An 18,142-nucleotide genomic window follows, 5' to 3' on the forward strand; every position below is an offset into this window, starting at 1 on the left:
ATTTTTTTTTCCAGAGTCTCTCTCTCTTTCTTGAAGAAATCTTTGGCTACCTGTATTTTCTCCCTTATCTCTTTGTTGGTATGATCAGTGAATGCCCATATTTGCTCTCTTATCTCTTTGCTGGAGTGATCAATTTTGCCTATATTTGCTCATTTTGGTCATTCTTTAATTCACAGATCATTTTAATTATGAATATTCTGAACTCCTTTACTGACATTTCATCAACTTCACTGTCCATGGGTTCTGTTATTGTAGTGTCCTGGTTTTGGGGGGGGGCATTTTCCTCCCCTGTTTTTTCATGCTGTCTATGTGACTTCCTTTCTTGCAGTGTGGATCTGAGATATTACAGTTTCTACCACATAATCTTATAGCATTCATGCAGATTATCTGTACCTCACCTTGGTATTGGGCTTCCAGACCTTGCTGGTATTCCACGGATGGATGCTACTGCAACTAAAGGTGGTGGTGGCAATAGTGGAGGTAACTCGACATAGCAGTGTGTTGAGAGCCACAGCTGAGTCGGAATGACCCCTGGCATTTTGCCAGAAGTAATGGTTGAGAGGCCAGCCATTAAGATGATGCTGGATTGATTCAATTGTATATAGACCCCTGCTGTCCGCCTCAGGCACCGCTACTTTGGAGTTCACATTGAGTTCTGAGAGTGAGTGCGTGCGCGCAGCCCAGTGGTGTTCAGGGGGAGTTCTGGTTGGTGTGGTATATCCCGGAGAAGGCCGCATGGGTGGCGTTCGGGGTAGTTCAGAAATAAAGTTTGTTCCTGCTTGAGTGGCTCGTGATTTTTGCCCAGCCAGACTGCCGCAGCAGTGGAGGTGTTCCAAAATGGATGCAATGTTTTTCAGAGATGGGGCTGAAAGGTGGGCTTTACCCTGGTTTGGGGATGCCTGCTATGAGATGCAGCTGCTTCTAGGCCCTGTCTGTTGTTGCAAGGAAGAGGCTACTCCATGGGGAGGGCTATGGCGATTGCTGCAGTGTCCCAACATGGAATTGGTTAGGCCTGGGCTCCCAGGTGGGGTTGGGAGTGGGCGGACCATGGTCTACCCTGGGCTTGGGCTTCCCTTCAGGTCAGCCAGTGTGACTGAATTTTGACTATAACTGAATCTATGAGGTCAAGTGTTGGATTTTTCACCAGGGGCAATAATCTGCCACTCCATGAATTTCATATTTGGAACATTTCAGATTTTGGAGTTTTGGATCAGAGATGCAAACCTTTTTTATAATTTTAAGACATTTATGTTTGCCCCCAAATTATTCTTAGTTTTATCCATTGTTTGTCCTTTCTAAATGCTCTATTGGTATTCAACAGCTTAGACAATTACATTTGCAAAAGAAAGAATTATTTCATGGCTCATGAGTTTTCTTTGATTTTGTCTTGAGCCTCTTACTTGTGGTGTGTTGTACAGGAGCCAGTGTATGTGGGTCATTTTGATCCCAGTGGAGTTGCATGAATATGAAGTATGCTAATCTGCATAGTTAACCACATGGTTAGGGAGCTACAGCAATGTATGTCTTGGTCAACAGAGCCACTGACTCACTTTAATAGCCTGTCCACACTTTTGTTCCCACACTCCCTTATTATGCTCACTGTTGCTGAGCATGATAAGGGAGTGTGGGAACAAAAAGGAAGGCAAAGGGAACTAAAGGCCTACTGTGTGCCTGCAGGTGCTTTGCAAGCTGGGAACTTTATGCATGCTATGTCATTAATACCCAAATGACCCTAGTTAATTACAATCACAGGCAGGAAGGAAAGTTCTCAAGTTAAAAACTATATTTAGGTAATATAATCAGAAAATCAAGCATCTACATTTCCATTCAAAATTCAAGTATGAATATGAAACAATGAATCCCACCATTAGGTATAATTATAATGCACCAAGAAAAATATCTTATTATTAAAAGTTTAAACATAAAAAAAACAAAAGTATTAAAGCAAGTCTTATATTCTTATCTTAAAACATTTATCCCTTTAGAAAATAATTAATAGACTTTTCAATGAAAAGTCAAGAGGGTCGATTTTATGTTCTGCTCTGTCACTTATTGGGTGAATTATGTAACAATGTAGCTGAATACTGTAATGGTTAAGTGTGGAGATCCAGGCTTTAAGTGTTGAGAGGCTGGTTGAATTTACTACGTGAATAAACCGACCTAAATTTCTAATCTTACATAGTTGTGATGAAAACTAACTCAGAGAAAGCATTTAGCATACCCTGGGGCACATTATTAACATTAAATAAATGTGTTTTATTTTGTATTATTATTGACAAAACATAAAAATTGATCAGTGCTTCATTATTTTAGAATGTTCAGGTAAATGATATGGATTATTTCCTTACATTATTAGTTCAGGTTCCAACTACAGCCTTTGTGATTCATTTTGCTTGAGGTTCAGGCTCCTGTATTTTAGAGGGAAATCTACATCTTTCAGGTGTTTCTAATTATTAAACTTGCTTAAATTTCACTTTAATTCAGAGGACTGATGAGTGCCTTCTGGCTCTGGGAGCCCATGATTTTAATGATTAGTCCATGATGTGTGGGAAAGATTCGGTGGAGATGTTAGGTTCAATCTCATTTTGAAATATAGACATTAAATTGGAAGGCGCAGTACTGATTATAAAACCCACATTAATGTTGCTTTCTTATTTGTACAGGAAATTTAGCTACCCACAGTTCAGGGATATAAGCAAAAAACAAACAAACAAACAAAAAACCCAAAACTACAAAGACCTTTGAAAATAGCTAAGAACTAGAATTAAAGTAGAGTTTTCATAGATGAGGACTTTGTGTGTTTGCTTCGTTTCATTTTGTTTTGAGCCTGATATTCCTGTCCTACTTCTTTCACGCAGCTAATGTCTACAAGTTCAAGAAGAAAGAACCTAGCTCCAGGGGGCAGGAGATCACATACCTAGAAAAAAACACTTCATGTACTTGACCCAGAGGCAGCTTATTAGAATTTTCATAAGAAAACTTCAGAGAGATCAAGTCAAAGGCTCAGAATTAATACATGAATGTTACACTCTTCCCTAATTCTAGGAATCGCTAAGAAGATGTTTAGGCAGTTTTACTGTGAGATTATTCTTTAAAATCTTCCTCTACAAATGCTGAGCAGAAACAAACTGAAGTACCCGATTTGTAGAAAATGTTGTGAAGATAAGGAATCACACACCTGCACTGTCTGCAAAGATATTATTTTGTCTTTTTATTTATATTTTATCTTTCTATAAAGATTTTGGCAATGTGGGCATGTGACCATTGACTTTCAGTATCACAAATATTTATTTTGGAAAACATTCCATTCCATATTAATTACAAATATATACGTGTGTGTGTATGTGTGTGTGTATGTGTATATATATATATATATATATATATATATATATATATATATATATATATAATAAATACTTAAATAGACACAACCCACCAATCACCAATCACCAATGTGAAAAGAAATTTGGAAAAATATTTTAAATATATGTGAAACACAATAGTTACCCTTAAAATATCAAACATGTATACTTTCTCACTGTATAAATGTCCAAAACACATACACCAAAATTCAAAAATGTGATGCCAATGCTTATGAACACATTTTATATTTTAATCCTCTGTAATCTTCTCACGGATCATAAGATTAGTTCATTTATTGGATCGATAGTGATATTTTTGAGATTATTTGTAATGAAAATATCTAGTGTTTGTCCTTCTATGCACATTTGATACGAATACAAATCAGTATCATATTCCTGAAAAGCAAGTCATGTATTCACATCAAGAATCCTAAATGTATCTAAAGTATTTGACCTAATGATATTTCTTTTAAAAATTTATTTTACTAAATTCATGTACAGACGTACATCAAAGGTTTCTAGAAAGATGTACATTATAGCCCTAGTTTTATTTAATCAAAATACGTATATCTTTTAATAATTTTAAATCAATAATGATAGATTTGTACAGCAAACACCTAAGTAACATGAAATTTGTTTATGTGAAAAATATAAGGATATCTTGGGAAAAGTATTTCAATATGTTATATAGTGAAAAATGTCTTTGCAATTAAGGAGTCAGAGAGAACTCACTCACATTTATATTTATTTGTCTTTTTTATCAGTTGTTAAAAAAGATCATTTGTTGGCTTTTACAAAATGGCAAAATATTTGAGATTTTTCTCCAAAGATATACAAGTAGTCAATAATTACAAAAGAAATATCACTAATCAATAGAGAAAAAGAAATCAAAATTACAATGAGATAGCATCTCATGTCTATTATGTTGGCTACTAGACACATTTTTTAAAAAGCAGAAAATAATGTGTGTTGACATCATGAAGAAAAATTGGAAGCCTGTGAACTTTTAATGGTAATATAAAAATGGCATAACTACTATATGAATCATTACTGTGTCTCTTCAAAAAATTAAAGATAGAATTGTCAGGTGATCTGGAAAGTTCATTTCTCAAATAATTCAAAGAAATCAAAAACAGGGTCTCAAAGAAACATTTATTTACCCATGCTCATGCTAGAATTATTCACAATAGCTAAAATTTAGAAGCAACACAAGTGTCTATCACTGAACAAATGGATAAGTAAATCCACTTGATTAAATATGATTTAGCTAAAAAGGAAGGAAATTCTGACAAGCCACCACTTGGATGAACCTCAAAGTCATTTCACTGAGTGAAATAAATCCATGACAAAGAGGTAAATACTGTAAGACTCCACATATCTAAGAACCTCAGAGGAGTCAACATTCTAGAAAGTAGAAACTAAAGTGATAGTTGCCAAGGGCTGGGAGCCCAGGGAATGGGAGCCATTGTCTTATGGGGATAAGAGTTTCAGTTTCACAAGATAATAAGAGTTAATGAAGGATGGCTGGACAACAGTATCAATGCACTTAGTAACTCTAAACTTCACACTTAAAATGTTTAGATGGTGAAGTTTGTGTTATGTGTATTTGACCACAACCAAAAAATTGGAAAAAAAAATTATATTTATCTGAAGCAAAGTGTGTCCTTTCCTTTGATTTGATGTGTGAGCATCTCTCTTGACTGTTCTTCCATGATCTATCTTTCTTATGTTCTGACCTTATCATAATGACTTTTTGGACATTTCAGGTTTATGAGGTTTTAGATATAGTTACACTTTCTCATTCATTAAAGGAAGCTCACATGACTACAGAATCCTAGCTCCTTCATTAGAGAAAGAAGAAACAATTTCTCATGTAACTTAGAGGAATGAGGTGTGGTCTCTATGGAATCTGGAGACACTTCCCTAGATGCACATGGAACTCCAAGACTCAACTCTCACAAGGTCACTTTCAGAGCAGTTATCAGGAAAGTGCCTCAATTGCTTCTCAGCACATACAAGCCAAGCTTGGTTCAGAATGACATTTCCTATTTACTAGACAACAGTTTCTTAGGGAGGAAAAAAACTAGAATCATAGCCTTGCCAAAGGTGAAAGAGGGATGGCTCTGTTTTCAACCCCATCATGCAGTCGGTCACAAAGAGGAGAAGCAGATGATCGTTGAATCACGTTTAGCAAAATGGAATGTGTTGGTCACTTTTCAAACATATTTTTCCAACTAATGCTCTTACAGTGGAAAATTACACACACACACACACACACACACACACACACAATTGCAGTAGTTTTTAAACTCAGCATAAAAACTCAAGGATAATTTCCTCTAAGTAGCTCAGACATATAAATGAATGAGTCATGCATCTTTGCAGAAAGCAATTTTCCCCAATGAGTTCTACCTGCTGGAATCTTAATACAACACAGATTGGGTAAAGGCATTCAATTGAAATAAAACTCTGAAACTTTTTCTAAAGCAAAATCTAAACCTTGATGAGACAGCTATGAATATACTTAGGACTTTCCACTTTTGAGGAGCTTTTGATTCCAAACACCTTTCTTATACACACAACAATTTACCTTGTAAATGAATCCACTCATGTGAGTGGCTTTCAATGATTTTTGGCAAATTCCCCTTTGTGTTATTTTCCTAGGGTTGCTATAATAAAGTATTACAAACTTGGTGAAGTAAAGAACAAAAATTATTATCTTGCAGTTTTGGAGGCTAGAAAAATTCAAAATCAAGATGTTGGTAGTTCTTGTTGAGAGCAGTGATAGAGGCAGTGCCATGCCTCTCCTCCAGCTTCTAGTAGGCTGCAGAGCATTCTTTTGCTGGGAGAAGCATTACCCTTCATCCTCACATGGTGCTCTTGTTGTGTGTGCCTGTGCCCAAGTTTCCCCTTTTATAAAGACTCCATCATACTCATCGAGGGGTCCACCCTACTCCAGTATGACCTCATCTTAGCTAATGGCATCTATAACAACCCTATTGACAAATAAGGTCACATTTTGAGGTCTTGGAGGCTACAACTTCAGTGTAAGAATTTTCAGGGTGTGATGTCAACTCACAAACACTTTTTGCCAGTATTTTCTCAAAGGTTCATCTCCTTTTACCCTCAACATGTCCCAGGCACAGTGAGGGAATGAAGACAGCTTATCCAAACATTCTGGGGTGACAGGAAATACGTCACACCTTCTAGTTCCATTCCAAATAAGTCTCACATTCCAGCCCCAAGCAGGTATGGACCCTTCTAATTGGTTTTGGCCATAAAAAAATTTCTAAAATTTATAAATAAATTAAAAAGCATTGCAGTATTTTGAACTTAATAGCACCTCCAATCCAGTTTTCCTTTTCTTATATATTTTTTATTCACTCTATGTATCCATTGGCTTGCTTTCATTTGTCTCACAATGAAGCTCTCTTCTTCTAAGTTGGAACAAGATTTAAGCAGGCAAACCCATCCCATCATACATTCTTAATTTGTTTTTAGGTCTAACGAACAAACCAAAGATTTCTATGAGGAACTTGAAACTCAGAAGCCAAATTGGATCAGAGTCACAAAAAACCAGCTGCCACCACAAGAGCCAGATATATCCAATATTCCTTCCTTATCATGATGGAGGCAAATTAAGCTTTTCATGTGCTGCTTCCTTCAGGAATCCTATGTTTTTCCAGAGAAGCAGGAAGGTAGGCAAAATGGGGTCTTTACTGTGCTTCACAAATGCCTCTATCTCCTAGCATTTCCTTGACATTGCAAATAGTTGGTGCTTAATGCCCTAAAGAATGGCTTTGCTCAAGATTGGCTTGTAACAATGAAAGCAGTTACAGAGGAATTACTTCTTTTGCTCAGTTGGATCACAGGTTTCTGGGTAGTCACAATATCAGAGACACAGTTTGTAAGATTGGTGACAGCTCATAGTGAGTAATGAGACCATCTGGGGACTGCCTTCTTTTCTGGTTAGACAGACACATTAACAAAGCAGAGGTGATTCTTGTTTTGACCATGACACTGAGAAGTTGTAAGGATGTAGGAGACAAGCCATGCCAACATGTTCAGTGTCACAGAAATGTTCAATTATCAAATCTTAGAATACCTAAGCTGGTTTCCATATGATAGAAAGAACTGGGAGCAGCAGAGAAAATTTAAGTAAAAAAAAAAAAGACTCATATTTACGATGATATCTATTTCCTCTATTCTTGTAAGGATATAAAATGAAAGGTTTGAAAAATCTAGCATCCTTCCACAAACACTTCTGGATCTAATAGATGCAGGTAAGTTTGCATGCTTTGATAGTAACAATAATAATATCAATGGTATCATAAATATTAATTATTATTATATTCTGAGAGTTAATGATCATTTATTTGAAGCTCATTTTGTCCAGATGCCACACTGAATAATGCATTGTATGTGTTATCTTAATTAATCCTCACTGAGCTAGGATGGACTTCATCATTCTCCTTTACACATGATAGATCTGAGGTTCAGAGAAATTATGGGACTATGCTAACTAAGTGAAAGACATTGCAAGAACCCTGAAGGCTCAGGACTTGGGATCAGCACTTGGCTCTCTTACACCCTGGATGCCTTCCTATTCTGAAGACCTCAAGTTCTATGGGACCAGGCTCATTTCCATATAAAACTGTTCAGTTCTTCACAGCATGTAACCTTGTGAATAGCAGTTCAGGGTCCCTGCTGGTCATCCCGGTGGTCTTTCAGGTCAGGTCAGTTAGATTCCCCAGCTGGCTCACTGGAAGTTGTACGGCATGTGATTGAGCTAATCCCAGTCAAACAGTAAAGTAGATCCCCTGGGTTTTCAATTAGCTACAGTTGTCTTCCTTTTGTAATATACTTATTATGCTCATGAATCTTTGGTAATACTAGGTACTTACAGCATGAAGTTATCAGGAGGATTAAGTCAGACAATGAAGAATTTAGTAAAGATCCAGGCACATTGTAAGTATGCAGTAACTGTCTATAGTACGGAGATGTGACTAAATACAGTCATTCGCATTTGTACAAAGATAACCTAATATCAATGCCTTGAGAAAAGTCACCATGTCCTATGGTCAGAACTGAATATATGGGGTGCTGCTCTCTACCACTTTGCTCTCTTTAGAGACATAGTCACTGTGTAGTGACAAGGCAGGTGCCATCAGTTATGGGCCTGAGGACTTGCTGGTCCTTTACCTCCAAACTATCTGGGCTTAAAGTGGCTTTGGTTCACAAAGTCAGCAAAGAGCCCAGGGCACCTGTCGCATATGTCTGACATTGGCTTAAATTCTTGTCCTGTTCCTAAGGCCTGAATAAACTTGTCCTCCTCCTCTTATTTCAACATTTTTATTCAGTTTATTTACCTGGCTGCCTCACTACTCCTGACTCCTTTCTTTGGAGGGAAGAATGAACATATATTTCCCGTGATGTACAATCTATAGCGGCAGAAAACCTAGACACTGCTCTTCTGTTTAGTTGTCATGAGTGTTGTATAAGAGAGATCGCAGAACAAGGGCCTATTCTAAACAATGATATGCTTGACTGTAACTAATCTAGGAATAACTCTGAATGAGAGATGAGATCACTTTTCATTTACATTCAAGGCACACAGCTTTTTAAAGCTGGGTAATGTGTCTCTAGATAGTCAGAAAGGCCTGGTGTGAAGTCACATTAGTGACACTCTGTATCGTTTTCCTTTTTCCCATTGTGCCATCAACTTTTATGTTAAATAAGGATACTTAGTAATTAAGAAGACTACATTTCTAATCTCTAAAGTTCAGATTTATAGGAGAGTGGGAGACAGTTACTTCAGCAAAATTTGCCATTCGTCTTAAATTTTGCTGTGGACTTAGCTTATGTGGAGTAGCTGGCTAAAGAAGAGTTCCTGTTCCTCACTGCTACTGGAGCTACTGTCTGGAACATGGCCTGTTTACTCTGTCAATAGGTGTGATCTACCTATTTATGTGAAGCTTGCTGTGTCCAGACACCACATTGAATAATGCAGTATGTGTGTTATCTTAATTAATCCTCACTAGGCTAGGATGAACTTCATCATTCTCCTCTTATAAATGATGGATCTGAGGCTCATAGAATTGTGAAAGGTATGTAGCTAATGAGAAAAATAGTAAAACCCAGGAACGCTTGAGATCCTGGGACCAGTAGTTAGCTCTGTTCCACCCTGTCTGCTTTTGTATTCTGGAGTCCTCAAGTTCCTTGGTAAGGCTGAGAAACTCCCAGAGGACCCATTTTATGGGTCTCCATTGTAATTCTTAGTATTGAAGAGTTTGTTCCTTATATCAGGGAACAGAGGACTCCATTCATCATCCTGAGATTAAGATGTTCCCTGTACATCAGTGTAACAGGTGAGACCAACAAGATGTATAAGACTATCTGAGGATCCAAAGCATCATCATTGCCTGGCCCAGAGAGTGAAGCCATGATATTCTGCTTTCCTTTGGATTTTTAATGGAAGCCAAAGTCAGACACATAGCTCCTCCTTTTTATTTATCTAGTCAATAAAAAGAAAAACTGAAAGTACAACAGTATGTGATATATTTTCCAAAACATGAAGCCACATCATTTTTTTTGTTTTCCCTTCATGATTATGATTTTCATGTGCCCTGGGCCTACACTATGTTTTAATATCTAAGGACCAAAATGATCTAACTAGGAGTACAAAATTCAGACGCAGTCCAGATGGAGTTGGATTCTGATAAATGATTCTGCTTTTCTCCTTGAAGGGAATGGAAAAATCAATAGTAGCAGAGATGCTGTGAAATTGTGGACCAGAAATTCACACATTTCTGATGTTGTCACAGCTTTGATACTGATGTTCATCAAATGTTGCTTCCATTTCTCAAGAGGTACTGTTATTAAAAAAAAAAAAAAAAAAAAAAAAAACTCACTTTTAAGATGTGGTTTGGCAGAACTAGTTCTTGGGAATACCTGTGCTGTCAGGATAAAGTAATCTTGGTAAAAGTGTTGTCTTTGATATTTATTTATTACTTATGTTGTGCAGTGTTGTTTCAAATCAGCTGAAATTATGTACAACAATCAGATGCTTGGAATGTACTATAAGTCTCCTAACAAAATCCAGAAGCTTCTAGAGACCATAAGAAACAGATGCAGGTATCTGAGAATGGAGATTAAACTAAGAATGTTACAGGTCTGTCCTGGTCTTCTAGACAGGATGGTCCAAAGCTTGATGATTTCTGTATCAGGATAGGAACCACTCACTAGTCAAGCAAAGCACTCAGGTCAAACTCATGCCCATGTCACAGGCTGTCGATCAAACTTGAAGATTACTGTCTGTTCTTGGAGTCTGACAGGCAGTCAGAAGCTAGCAAGTGAACCTAATTAACTGGTGGGGCAAGACATAAATGCAAAGTCTTAAGAAGAACCCCACACAGAGAAGAATTTGGAGTTAGATATTCAACTGTTGGGCATTTCTATCACCAGGTGGGAGTTTTTTGAACTGGGAATCAAGATCAGCCAGACATTCATTGCCCAAGCCTAAAGAGAAAGAATAAATGCCTGTTTCTGAAGTGAACAGTGAGATGACAAAGCATTTACAGTAACACTGATTCTGCCTGGGGACAACAGACAAAAAACAACAAGAGAACCACAAGCTGATTCTTTCCATCATCTATTTCCAGGGAAGTTAAAGTGCTGCTTATTCATTTTTTCTTTTAGTCTGAGAAATAATCATCTTTCTTGCATTTTCTGCCCTTATGTATGCTTTGCAGCACACATGACATTCATAGACAAGAAACAAAGGCTATTCTCCTTGAAGACAGAGCAAATTTGTAAATAAAGCAGATATTTCTTAATCATCAATTCTGCATGAAGCAAGCAGCTACTCCCACCCTTCAGTATCACTAGAGAAAAAAAAAAGTGCTTTTATTTTGTTTTGTGTGAACAGGAGAATTGTGCACTCAGAGATAGCAAGTCATCTTTTTTCATAAATGTCCTCTATTCTGCAAACCCAAGAGGAAGTTTAAATGAATATGGAATAGGGCGTCTTCTGATTCATCTCTGAAAAGCTGGTCTGGCTATACATGCTCATATAAGACTGAAGCAGTGCATTGTGGGAATAGGCCACCATCTGCCAAAACTCAACCTGGGCCTCAGATTACTCAAAATGAGAAGAGCATTCTGAGTCACCTAAGTGAACACCTTGAACATCTATGGACATATAAGTATATATTGATGCATTTTAGCATATTATTGTCACAATGTGCTATTGTGCTTTTATTAATATCCCAGATGTTTACTATGTAATGATGATGAACATCTTTCAAAATATAGAATAAAGTATATACACATACATATATATACATACATAGCATAATTAAATAAAATTAGTTTCCTTATTAATCTTTGGGTAATCATCCTCTCTCTCTACTCCTTAGTTTCTCCTTTGGTAAAATAAAATAATAGAGATTAAAGAAAAACGGTTTTTGCAAGATGTAACATAAAATATACAATTCTGCATTTGAATGTTTGGAAAATATTGCATTCTGTGCTCGTTACAAAATCAGCCTTCATGTTAACATATTAAAAGCTCTGAGGTATGGCAGGTCACAAACTTGCTCCACTTCGTTTCTCCCAGTTTATCTAAGACTTAATTGACTATGATATCCTTCCTTTCTGAGCTCCAATTCATACAGCTCATCAGATACCGTGATCTCTGGACCCATACTGAGGATACCTGAAGGTATATAATACCCAAGGTTTCTTGGGTTCTTTGTGTGGATTAATACTCTGGTATACATGCTATGTGGACCACCCAATTGCACAGCAGGATGTAGAAATCCTTATTAGAATTATCCCTTCCTTACTCTTTCCATATTTAAGGAAAAAAAAAACAGGTACAATAATGAGTTCACAACTTATTTCCCTTTGTGTATTCTCAGAAATTCACATGGTGTGTGTGTGTGTTGGTATGTGCATGTATGAACATGCAGGTGTTTGTATAAAACTTTCCCACATTTCAGGCTTAGTAGCAGAGACCATGGGGTAGGCAGCTGACCTCCCCAGGGTTTTGTCTTGTCATCCTGATACTCTAGGAAAAGGGAATTGTCTGCATTAGTTTCTTCATTTGGAAAATGGATTCAAGGCGGTCTTCCCACCTTATTATGAGGAGGTTGAAACCAAAATGTGTAAAATTGGACTTGAAAAGAAATGACTTCTCATACTAGAGAAATGAAGTCATTAAGAATGGCAGTTGGATTTAAAGCTATAAAAATTATGGAAAACCCAGATGAGAAGAACTTTATTTAAAAACTAATTTCTGAAATGAAAGACCTAGTGAGTCTTCTTTGAATTTCAGAAGCGATAATTTTAAGACAGAAATAAATGAAGTAATTGCATGAAGGTTGTTATTTTTAAAATCATCCAAGCAGTAACTAAAGTAAAATTAATGAAAATACAACTTAAACAAGGGATTGGAGACACTGACAATGACACTCCACTACAGAAGATTCTTAGTTATATAGCAATCTGTGAAAACATTTCTCACTTTTGCAAGCTAAACTTAGAGACTCTCAGGGCTGAAGAAGAGGTCTCCAGGTAAGCTAGTATAGCTGTCCCCTAAGTCCCCTGTATGATACCACACAAAGTTTTCAAGAATGAAAATACATCTCTGCTATAACACATTCCTTGTTGAGTTAAAAAAAGAATATCACCCAATCTGGTGTACTCTGTGTTTACATCAGTGATTATGTGGAGAATAATATGCTTTCCAAATGAAAAGTAACTAAGTTATATGACACCTATCACTGATGTCACATCATAAGGAATATTTACATATCACAAAAAAGTACACATTACCTAGAACAAAACCCTTTGTGCAGTACATCAGATATTGTAAGAAATGCTTGAAATCACCAGACATGAAATGGGAGCATCTTCAAGTCATGGATTTCACTGCTTCTTGGAAAGAAGAGTGAAGAGTCCAACAAGAGGTGTCCTGTCTTGTGCTGCAGAGCTGGCTCTGTCTCATGCATGGTACCTTACCACCACAGCCATGTCCCAGGAGTCAGGCTTTGTATGGACTTTTGCTACAAGAAGTATCATCATTTCTGACAGTTTTCTCTACTATTAAATGTTCACACTGTAGTCTAAACTCTTTGGTGTATCTTCCACTTAGACTGTAACTCCTGTGTTATAATCTTACTTCCTTCTTTTCTCATCTCTTAGCCCCTAGACCAAGGGATATTCAGAGTAAAGAATCTCTATTCATTGACAACATGAGAAAATAGATGTAAAGATAAATGGACTAGATGGTAGTTTTTTTTTTTAATTAATACTTTTCTAAAGGTAATTGCCATGCTGAACTTCACATTATCATTCATGGCCATCTCATATTTACTATTACATATAGATCCCTAAAGGATAGATAGCATTGTTTTTATTTCCAAAATACATTATTATTTTTTTCTTTCTGTGGCTTGCAGTTATTCACTTAGATTCTAATACATTGTATAAATATAACATTTTATATATCTGGGAGTTCCCCCTCATCTGAAGTTTCACTTTCCGTGGTTTTAGTCACCCTTAGTCAATTGCAATATGAAAACATTACAGGAAAACTCTGGAAATAATCAATCCTTCTCAATATTTTCCAAAAAGAGTAAAAAGCAGAGATACTCCACCACTCATCCTAGTGAGTGGCAGCATTTTCCTGACACCAAACCAAAGATACCATCAGGGCTGGGATGTGGCTCAGTGGTATAGCAGCTCCCTGGCAGGTGAGAGGCCCTGGGTATGATCTCCAGCACCACGGAAACAAACCAAAACCAAAGATACCACCAGAATAGAAACCCACAGACCAAATCCTTTATGAACATAGTTGCACTATCTTCAACCAAATAGCAGCAAATGAATTTGATAGTATGTTAAAAGAATTATACACTATGACCAAGTGGAGTATATTTATAGAATAGAATACCTCAATACATGAAAATATGTCAATGTAATATGCCAAATGAACAGAACAAAAGGGAAAACGAAAGGGGCATGTGAACATCTTAGTTGATGCAAAAAAATTTTTTTTTGAAAAATTTATTAGCCTTTCGTGATTCAAAAAAACCTACATGGCAAATTAAAAATAGAAGGAAACTACTTCAATAAAATAAACCACATATGAAAAAAACCCAGTGAACATCATACTCAATACTAAAAGACTGAAAATGTTCCCTGTAAGCTCAGAAACAAGTAAATATGCTCACTTGAAACACTTCTACTCAGTATAATAGTAGAAATTCAGTTGGAGGAAGGAGGTAAGACAAAATAAATAAGCAATATCCAAACTGGAAAGAAAGAAGTAAAATTATCTCTGTTTACAGACAATGTGATCTTACATATAGAAAAGACTAAATATTCAAAATAAAAACTGGTATATCTAATATATGGATTCAGTAAAATAATAGGATAAAAAGTCAACACATGACAGTTAGATGCATTTCTATACATAAACAATGAACAATTGAAGAGGAAATGTAAGAAAAAAATCTATTTATTATCATTAAAAAGCATAAAATACTCAGGCATTCAACTTAACCAAGGATAGGGAAGAAAATGAAATCTACAAAAGATTGCTGAAAGAAATTAACGAAGATTTCAATAAAAGATAACCCATGTTCATCAATTGGAAGACTTTAGACTGCCAAGATATTTAATCTATCAAAATCCATGTGATATTATCTTGTGGAAATAGTAAAAAAATCTTAAAATTCATGTGGAACACTAAGGAATCATGAAAGCAAAAATAATCTTGAAAACAAAACATCTTGAGAACTTATCCTATCTGATTTCAAAACATAGTATATAGAGAGGTACACAGTAATTAAAAGTGTGGTACTTCTATAAAGATCTGTACAACCTAATGAAATATGTTCTAAAAAGAAATCCTTACATATACAAGCATAGGAATTTCAACAAGGGTTACAAGACATTTGAAAGACAGTCCTCTCAACAAATAGTGCTGGAAAAAGTGGTTCTCCACATGCAAAAGTTTGAAGTTGCACCCCATAGTGCTTTTGTTAGTTTAGGCTATTGTAACAAAATACACATACTGCGTGTATATAATAATAAAAAAAATGTATTTATCATGGTACTGGAGGCCAGAAATGTGAGATTGGGGTGACAGCATGGTCTTGTTTTAGAAGGAGCCCTCTTCCAGGTTGCAGGGTACCAACCTCCCATTGTATCCAAGTATGGTAGAGAGAAAGCTAACTAACTCTCTGTTTTTTTTCTTTATGAACACACTACTCTTATTCATGAGGCCTTTATTCTTATGGCCTAATTACCTCTGTCAGGCCTCTCCTTAAAGAAACCTCACATCAGGGTATAGGGTTCAAATATATATATATTTTGGTGGATATAAACTTTTAGTCTATTCTGATTAGTTAACATTCAGTAGAAAGATTAGCTTAAAATGAATCGAAGACTTAATTATAAGACCCTAAACTATAAAACTCTTATAAAAAATTAGGCCACACGCATGCCAGGCGAACACGCTACCTCTTGAGCCACATCCCCAGCCCCTCCACAGATTTTTAAAAGACACTATCTAAAGAGAAAAAGGAAACACCTCTGGGAGAAATTACTTATGAAATCACATTTCTGCTAAAATATTAATATTCAGAATATTTAGGGAACTTTCAAAACATTAACACCACTACCAAAAACAATGCAAAATGTACAAAAGACTTGCACAGATATTGCTCTTAAAAAAAGGTACAAACGTCAGTAGCATATGAAAAGATGACCAGGATCACTGATTATTAGGGAAATGTTAATCAAAGGGCAGTGAGATAATGTCCATTAGGGCAGCTAATATATAACCAAATAAAGCAGAACAGCTTTGCAGTGTGGCACAGCAGCCACAAAGCCTCTGTGTTATGGTTCTTATTCCTCCTCTCACTGACCCCTTAACCATCCAACCTCTCCACTGGGGTTCAAGCTGCAACTCACATATCTCTTCTTGTGTTTGTAATTTACACTTGCCTCTTTGAAAACATGGTGCAGAAACCCTAAAGCAGGGGTCTCCTGGTCACTTGGGCTGAGAAGCAGAAGGCTGGTGGCCATAATATCCATCCTCAATCCCTGAGGGTTTCACAGGAGGAGGCCCAAGAAGAACCTGGCACCATGAGAGAAGAGGGAGCTGCAGAGCCAACCCTTACCACAAAGGGGCAAGGGCCTTGGCAGCCAGAGCCTCGGCACAGTGAAGGCCTACTGTCCTTAGAATCAGACAGTGTTGGCCAGATTGGTACAGTTCCTGTTACTGAAAGACAGGTAGAAGAGTCTCATCACACACTCCAAAAAGGTGAAATATTTTATGGGAGGCTGGAAGAATCTAGTCCCAGAGATCACTGCAAGTCCTGAAGAGCATCTGCTGAATGTTTTTGGTTTCAAGCTGAAACAGCTCAACCACAACACCACACTTATATCTTAATCAATAAATTATAATATCTTGAGAAGTTGGAGGAGAAAGAGGATTTGAGAGATGGTCCCAGATTGTGTCATTTAATGATGTTCTGGGGCCTTATCTACATTAAAGGTAATAGCACCAGGGGGGCCCATGTCTGGGAAATGCTGCCCTGGTTGGGGGTGCATCTCTCAAAGTTTTATTTTCTCTTTGGGTATCCAAAGAATCTTATTATGAAAGATTTTTGCATAGGAGCAATACCTCAAATGCATGTGGGTGTCTTACCAGTCCACCAAAATATGAACTATCATACCAATTAGTGACATCTAATTTGTGCCCAGGAGATCAGGATTCAAACCATACTCTGGGTTTTATTAGTCTAATTCCTTTTACCCACAATCCCTAGAGAAAATTACACTACATTTAAATAATTTATTTCCTAGGCAAATCTCCGACTTCAAGCATTTTTAAGCAGGTAATTTTTAATAAAGGAATAGTGGAATTGAGAATATATTTTTCACTATTCAGTAATTATTTTACTTAGAACATATAAAAATGGATTTCTAAAGAAAGGTTATTAAAAGTTTTATTGGATCAAATGGAAGTTTCATTAGCAAAGAATAAAAAGACTAATAAGAATTGGTTTAATGGGTCTACACGCTTATTTTCAATGGAGCGCATAATGAATTTGGGAAGAAAATCTGATCTGACTGAATTCTCACTAACATATTTGTGCAATGCTGAGCTATGATTGGACAAACGTAAAGGTCATGTGTGTCCTTTCTACTCCCCCACTTACTATATCAAGCTCAACTCTTGGTTTGCCATCAAGTGCTTGCCTCTGCTCACCTTTGCCACTACCCTATCAAAGCCCCATTCGTCTTGACTGGAGTAGTTGGCTAGCTGGTCTCCTATTTCTGCTCTTGTACCTCTTGTACCTTGGAAGAAACCATTCTTCCCAATACAATAAGGATGGCCTTCCTTGTGATGCTTATGCTCTGTCTCCTAATGAGATGCTGTGCTTTAGTTCTCAAATGCAACCCGTCCCTTCTCCATTTTCTGGGCACATAGTGATAAATCAAACTTACAATTAAACTTCCTTACTCTTCTCTTTGGAAATTGTCCACTAGGAGTACATGCCTCAGGACATCGGTCCCTACTTTTCCCCAGGAAGCAACACAAACTTTTAAGTCCCTGGCCTTCCCTTAGCTCAGGACAACTCAGCCAGATTTGAAAATTCACCATTCCCCCACCCTCTCCCCCGACACTTGCACAAACTCAGCTTAATAGTGTGGTGAATTATTCCATTTCAACCTAAACAGATTCACTTTAATAACCCTTC

The 18,142-nt window shown here is 36.8% G+C and overlaps 1 pseudogene; it reads left to right on the forward strand.

Annotated features, from left to right (window-relative positions):
- Nucleotides 1-16,391: 16,391 nt before the first annotated feature.
- On the forward strand, nt 16,392-17,120 carry LOC124096364 (melanoma-associated antigen F1-like; annotated as a pseudogene).
- The last annotated feature ends 1,022 nt before the right edge of the window (nt 17,121-18,142 follow it).

Source organism: Marmota monax, unplaced genomic scaffold, assembly GCF_021218885.2.
Source record: "Marmota monax isolate L192 unplaced genomic scaffold, Marmota_monax_Labrador192_F-V1.1 WCK01_AAM20220418_F8-fsc00004, whole genome shotgun sequence".
Taxonomy (NCBI): domain Eukaryota; kingdom Metazoa; phylum Chordata; class Mammalia; order Rodentia; family Sciuridae; genus Marmota; species Marmota monax.